Below are 6,912 nucleotides of genomic sequence, written 5' to 3'. Positions count from 1 at the left end.
TCTCCATCTCTTTCAAGGCATTCAAGTAAATAATTTCCAATGGATTGTATGAAGAGTCCGACTTTTGTAACAGTCGGAAAGCTGACCCCGGTTTGACCCAATTTCTTAAAGCAACAATGGACGTCATGTGATTACCATATATGGGCATTTTTTTACCAAAAAAAGTGAAGCTCGTTTTTTGGAATTTGTAGTTTTTTGCATGAATTAAAACTAATTTCCTTTTAAGTGAACATTCTTGAGTATATAAGAAACATATTACTCAACTCAATTATGGATTAAACTATTTTTTTTCTCTCAAAATGTGTCTTCAAAGTCAAGGTGTTGACGAAAAAAATTGGTCACAGAAAATTAAAAACGTAATTTTCTTTCTTAACTTCTCGGGAAGCTATGCTGAATTTAAATTATGTTATGTAACATAACTTGGACTATGATGTGTCAAATTTGTGCCAGTTGATATGCTAAGATACGCAAATGTGCCAGTTAGATGTGTCGATATTTCTGACGAAGCGGGGCCGACGGTAATTCACGAGTTACGTCCCTTTGTTTGACACTATCATGAACAAACTATTGTTATATCAAGCAATATGCTGTTATTTACATGTGGATATTATTAAAAATTATCTTATTAAATATATTTTGATACTGTAAACATGTGCCAAAAAATAGAGAAACACATTTTATCACTTTTCAGAACTCAGTCCCTGTGAAATAGGCCCTATGTGTCCCTATGTGCCATAATAGGGTTAATAATTTAATATTAATTTAATATTCCAAGAGTTAATTTAATATTCCAAGAGGCAAGAGTTAATTTAATATTCATGTTTTTGTAAGTATTTTTACTGCTGCAACCAAATTATTTTAACACAGAAATAAATGTCTACTCAATTTATACAAGGGGTAGTCTAAATATTCATGAATAATGGATCAAGACAGTATTAACAGGAATTCCTTTTCATTACTGACACTTGCAAGTTGGTCCTACCTTTTTCATTTAAACATAAAAGAGATCATAATGAAAGTATTCTGAATGTAAAATCTTCATTATTTTAAATTTATAAAAGGAAAATTAGTTTGCAATCCTTGTATGAACAAACTAAATATAACCATGTTGTCTCATTGATTTCATGCAAGTTATAGTTCTAATGAATGGACTCAAATTATAAAAATAACACACTAAACCAATAAATAAATGTTGCTGGTCATGAAATTGAAAATAAATAAGAACAAAATAGACTTAGTAATATTTTTCTTTTTCTATTTGAAAAAAAATAATAATAACATTAAAAAAACTATGCATTTTTACATTTATATAAAAGTATTTCAGAGCAGTTTCTGGGGGCTAAGTCAACAATTATGTTTTAGATCACAAGTCAAAATTAAGTCACACTTCATGTCAGTATGATAATGCTTTGAATACGATTGATTAAAATGATACTCTGAAAGAGATTATTTGAAGGCAGCAACCATTTGTTTACAGGGAGGGGGGGACTATGGATTTTTTTCCAGACAAGTTGAAAACAATTCTTCTCTTTCAATTTTAGCATTTCATTTAATGGCAGCTGAGGGTAAAACAAACATTTTTTTTTCTCAGGGTCAAAAACAAATTATTTTTTATCCAAAAATTGGAAACAAACTTTTTTTCTTCAAAACAATCAAAAGCCACCACCACCACCCCCTACCCCCTACAGAAAATCAAATGGTTGTTGGCTGCCTAAGTTGAAATTTAGGACAATACTTTCTCATTTACTTTTGCAGGATTCCTTTATCACAAAAAAAAGTATTATTTTAAACAACGAATGTGTTTTATGTCCGTGCATCTAAAGCAGTTAAAGTTGTGCAAAGACAGTATAAGATTTCCTTACCTTGGTTTAGTTAAGTCATACATTTCACTGACTTAAAGAGAATAATTAATCCAGTCAAATATTCACAGCTGATCTCGCCATTACTTTTTCAAACCAAACATACTAAATGTGTGTACATTGACTGTGTTCAGATGCCAGGTGACATCGATGTGCAAGACCGAAAAACTACAATGTCAAAAAATGTCTTTCTTTTGGAATTTAGTTCAAACGGGGTTTCCCAAGGGGTAATAGAACGTTATACTTTATGATTTTTTAAAATTTTGAGATACGTATTATTAATTGTTTGTATAGTACATATAGTCTTTGTTAATCTGTGAAAAATAGAAGAAAATAATTTTAAACGACGATCAACGGCATTACGGGATCGTTAAAACACGGCCAATTTGACATGTTTGAGATTTTTTTTCCTTTTGATAATATACTCCATGCTCAACAAATCGAAATAAATCTATTTCAGACCCTAATGGCAAGTAGGAAACTGAAAAAATGATAAACTTCCAAATTGGCGCCAAAAAAATATCCGCGAAATTAACGCAATTTCAGAATGGCGGGTTTTAATATCAGTCCCATTGTTGTCTTAAGAAAGTAGCAACAACGGTCGTTTCTAAGGGCTTGCTTTCCGACTGTAATATCTGTTGGTAAGAGTGTTCCATTCCGAGCCAAATTAGTTTGATTAACAACGCCAAATAAATAACCGTTTACATTTGAAATATATTCGACGTATACGTTGCAAATTACTTCATTTGGGAAACTGCAGTTGGCATCTGAAAAACAATTTAAAGCAAGTCACAAGAATAAAACTGCTGTTAGAAAAAAGATTGTCATAAAATGCCCCATTTAGCTCAGAAATTTTAATAAACGTGAAAAATGTACATGTATGTCATGTATAAAAACACTCAAATAGGGGCGAATGATACCAGAGGCACATTCAAACTCATAAATCGAACATAAATTCCAAACGCTATTATTAAAAAAAACCAAACAAACAGACAAACAAACAAAATTAATGAAAAAAAAACAACATAGAAAAATAAAGACTAAGCAACACGAACCGCATCAAAAACTTGGGGTGATTTTAGGTGCTCCGAAGGGTAAGCTGATCATGCTCAACATGTGGCTGCCATGCATTATCGAAAAATGTATAAATATATTACGGATTACCTTTTGTGGGAAAAATTTGGTTGATTATATAGGGAATCATTGAAGCATGACTGGAGCGGCCCCCCCCCCCCCTAGGAAAAGTTCTGGATCCGCCACTGATTACAAATGTGTCGGGGTTTGTGATTGGATAACAACACAGAGATGTCAGTATATATTCAGGAAACTGCCGGGGTATATACGACGTTTTTATCCCCAATTGGAACCTCAAAAACGTCATCATAACACCGGTTACTATGTGACGTAGTCAAAAGCTATCAGACTGTCAGAGGCTCACAGAGGGAAAATAATGACGTGCTTCAGTCAATAATACATTTTTGATACAAAATCACGCAATTTACACTTTTAATACTTAAATAATGTTAAAAGTGTTATTATAAATTATTACATACACGATAAAATTATGTTCACAGCAAATTAGAAAATCCTTCACGTACGCTGAACATATCAGGTTGGGTTTTTCAATATATATGTGCTGTCAACAAATACCTGCACTGGAAAATAACATTAAGTCAGGGGTAATCCGTAATATATGTGTAATTCAGGTCTCAGAAAGGGTATATACTGTGACATTCCCGGCTTAGGGCTTATATCCCCTTCGCCTTCGGCTCAGGGGATATAAACTCTAAGCCGGGAATGTCGTGCAGTATATATACCCTGTCTGAGACCTGAATAACATATAATATCACTGGTGGTATAATGATTCGTTACTATCAGATCTCCCTCTAATTAATAGAAGCGTGGTGGGATCGTGTTTTAATCGGATAAATTGTAGTGAGGAAGTGGTGAGCGTTGAGAAATCATCATAATTGTAATGAGGTCGCAGAATTATGCTAAGCGTGGAAAGAACGTGGTATTATCGTAGGGGGATCGATGTAGAAGCGAAATCGGACGTAATAGCAACTCGAAAGAAACGAAAATTAACATTTTCATGCCGCTCATACCACGACCGCAACACGATCTGAATGTATTTTAGATACCGGTTAGCGTGGTGTGATCATGGTCTAGTGACTGGGGCTTAAAATTTCGTCATTATACATTGTACGTTGTATCTAAAAAAAAATATATCAAATAATATATTCATATTATAGAGGACACGTTTCAAACTCTTGACCTGCCTTATGTGATCATATTTAATAAATAGTTACCACCATCACAATTTACGTTAGGACCATCCTTACCATTTTAGTTGTTTTAGTTACGCGACCATCCTCAACATTTCTGTTGTTTTAGTTACGACCATGATGCTTGAATATTTTAATAACTTTTTTACGAAAATTGGAATGATTTGATGTATCATTGTTGGTTTCAATATTAACGCACTGACGATTAGTATGTATAGGACATGCGATTTGGCTCCTCAAAGAAACCTTTTACTGCACGAAAATCTGAAAAAAAAGGAAAACTATCTTCCAGAGTTGTCTCCCATTTTCGGCTAAACTTAACTTTTCGTTACGACCATCCGCTTACCACCAGTGATATATATTATGTCTTAAAATAGCAACTATAAACTTTCAATCTATCTAGTCGTGGATTTGTTTGAAAATAAACTGATGCAGGTACTGAATTAAATGGGAAAATAAACGAACGCACATGTACTTAGCATCAGCTTTAGGTCCTCATATAGGTATATATTTCAGTTTTATTTATTTCTTTAAACAAGGACTTTTAAATTTTGGTTTTTTTTTATTTTTCTTTTTATTGACAGAATAAACAAGTAGAGGTGGATTTAGGGGGGCCCAGGGGGGACCCCCCCCCTTTTGAGAAAAAAAACAGTAGGCCCCAACTTATGACAAATTATAGATCCGCTACTGACAAGAGAGTTCAAGGTATATTCAAACTCGTAGGTCGGAAACAAACAGACAAAGCCATGGAAAAATCGACGGAATGACATGTTATAATGTATGTACTTATGTTTTTTTTGACAATAGAACTGGTGAAATTATGATCAGGTAACCAACAGTGGCGGATTCAGATTTTTTAATAAGAGGGCGGACATTTACTGACACCAGGACGGCCAGCTCCAGTCATGCTTCAGTGACTCCCGATATAATCAAACAATTTTTCAACAAAATATATTTTGGCCAGATGTTTAAAACAAATTTAGAGAAATTTACCCTTCTTCTAAGTGTTAAATGCTGTAAACTGTATTCATGAAATAGAAACGAACATATTTAAATGAGTGTTATTAAAACCATATCTGAACCGATTATTAGGCTTGCTACAAAAAACAACAACATCTTCGTTCCAAATGGAATTGATAAACTGAACACTGTGTTCTTGCTTTATACCAATCTTCTACCGTCACATCTGTTCGATGATTTCCCTTTGAACATTATTAAATCACACACTTATACTATAATTAACAGTTACTAAAAAGATAAAATTGACTTGTAAAATACATATTTTTTCTAATATTTTATTTTTTATTTTCCTTTGTGAAATTGTGGTTGATACAATGATCAGACATATTTTAACCTCAAAATCTGTTAAAAAAAAGAAACGGAAAACCCGTAAATTTTTCGATTTCAGCTTATTATGGATTTTAGTTGTGACGTTATTTAATAATTATCAAAGGTACCAGGATTTAAGTTATGACATATTTAACGTAAACAAAGAAACGCGATCATCAGGTAACGTTTATTCATTTCAAATACAAAGAATTATTAAAAATGAAATTGGTATTGTGTTCCTTGAGTTCATATATTTTACATGTTTTACAAGACTTCTCAAAGTCTCATGACAACGAGACCGGAAGAAGGAAGTAGATGTCTTCGCAAATGCTGGAAATTAAAAAAGTCTGAAAAAATTATTTAGACTCTGCAATGTTGAGATATTGGCCAAATGTTTAAACAAATTTCGAGAAGTGGACCCTTCCTCTAAGTGTTAAATGCTTTAAACTGTATACATGTAATAGAAACAAACAAATTTAAATGAGTGTTATTAAAACCATACCTGAACCGATTATTAGGCTTGCTACAAAAAACAACAACATCTTCGTTCCAAATGGAATTGGTAAACTGACCACTATTTTCTTGCCTTATACCGATATTGCATTCACATCTGTTTGATGATTTCCCTTTGAACCTAATTAAATCACACACTTAGACTTTGTTTAACAGTTACTAAAAAGGAAACAGTCACTTGTAAAATACATATTTTCTTCTAATATTTTATTTTTATTTTCCTTTGTTAAATTATGGTTTATACAATGATCAAACAAACTATCTATAGCATTACCATCATCTTACAAATATCATAAAAACTGTTACTAAAAAGATAACAGTGACTTGTAAAATACATATTTTTTATATTCCTTTTTTATTATCCTTTGTGAAATTATGGTTGATACAACGATCAAACAAACTATTTGTAGCACTATCAACAGCTTACATGTATCATAAAAACTTTTGAATGTTCATATTGTCGCTCAGATCGTATGCGTCTTGGATTTTGTATATTTAAACAATTCATGCAATTCATGTCAAACTCATAATAGATACCAAGATCAAAATTGTGTACGCCAGAAGTGGAAGCAATTAACATTATTGCATAAAACCAGTGTGACAATATACTGAATATCGATAAATTCACTATTCAAAAAGTCAAACATTTTGTAATTTTTGACTTTAATACCGACCGCTGAATGTACATTGATATACTTTGACGAATGATGCATGTAAGGTAAGAGAAGTCTGCTGTATGGAACGCCATCACTGCCTTATATAAAGTGACTACTAGGACATGATGCAAAAGTTGCTTACATCATGCAAAACACTATTACATGATGTGAATTCTTCATTACGTGATGTGGTTATTTCTTTACGTGATGTAAAAACTTGTGTTGAAAAATAATTTTACTCGACTCCAGAATAGTTTCATACTCAATGGT

Source organism: Mytilus edulis, chromosome 12 (genome assembly GCF_963676685.1).
Source record: "Mytilus edulis chromosome 12, xbMytEdul2.2, whole genome shotgun sequence".
Lineage (NCBI taxonomy): Eukaryota > Metazoa > Mollusca > Bivalvia > Mytilida > Mytilidae > Mytilus > Mytilus edulis.
Note: the sequence above shows the minus strand (reverse complement) of the source record.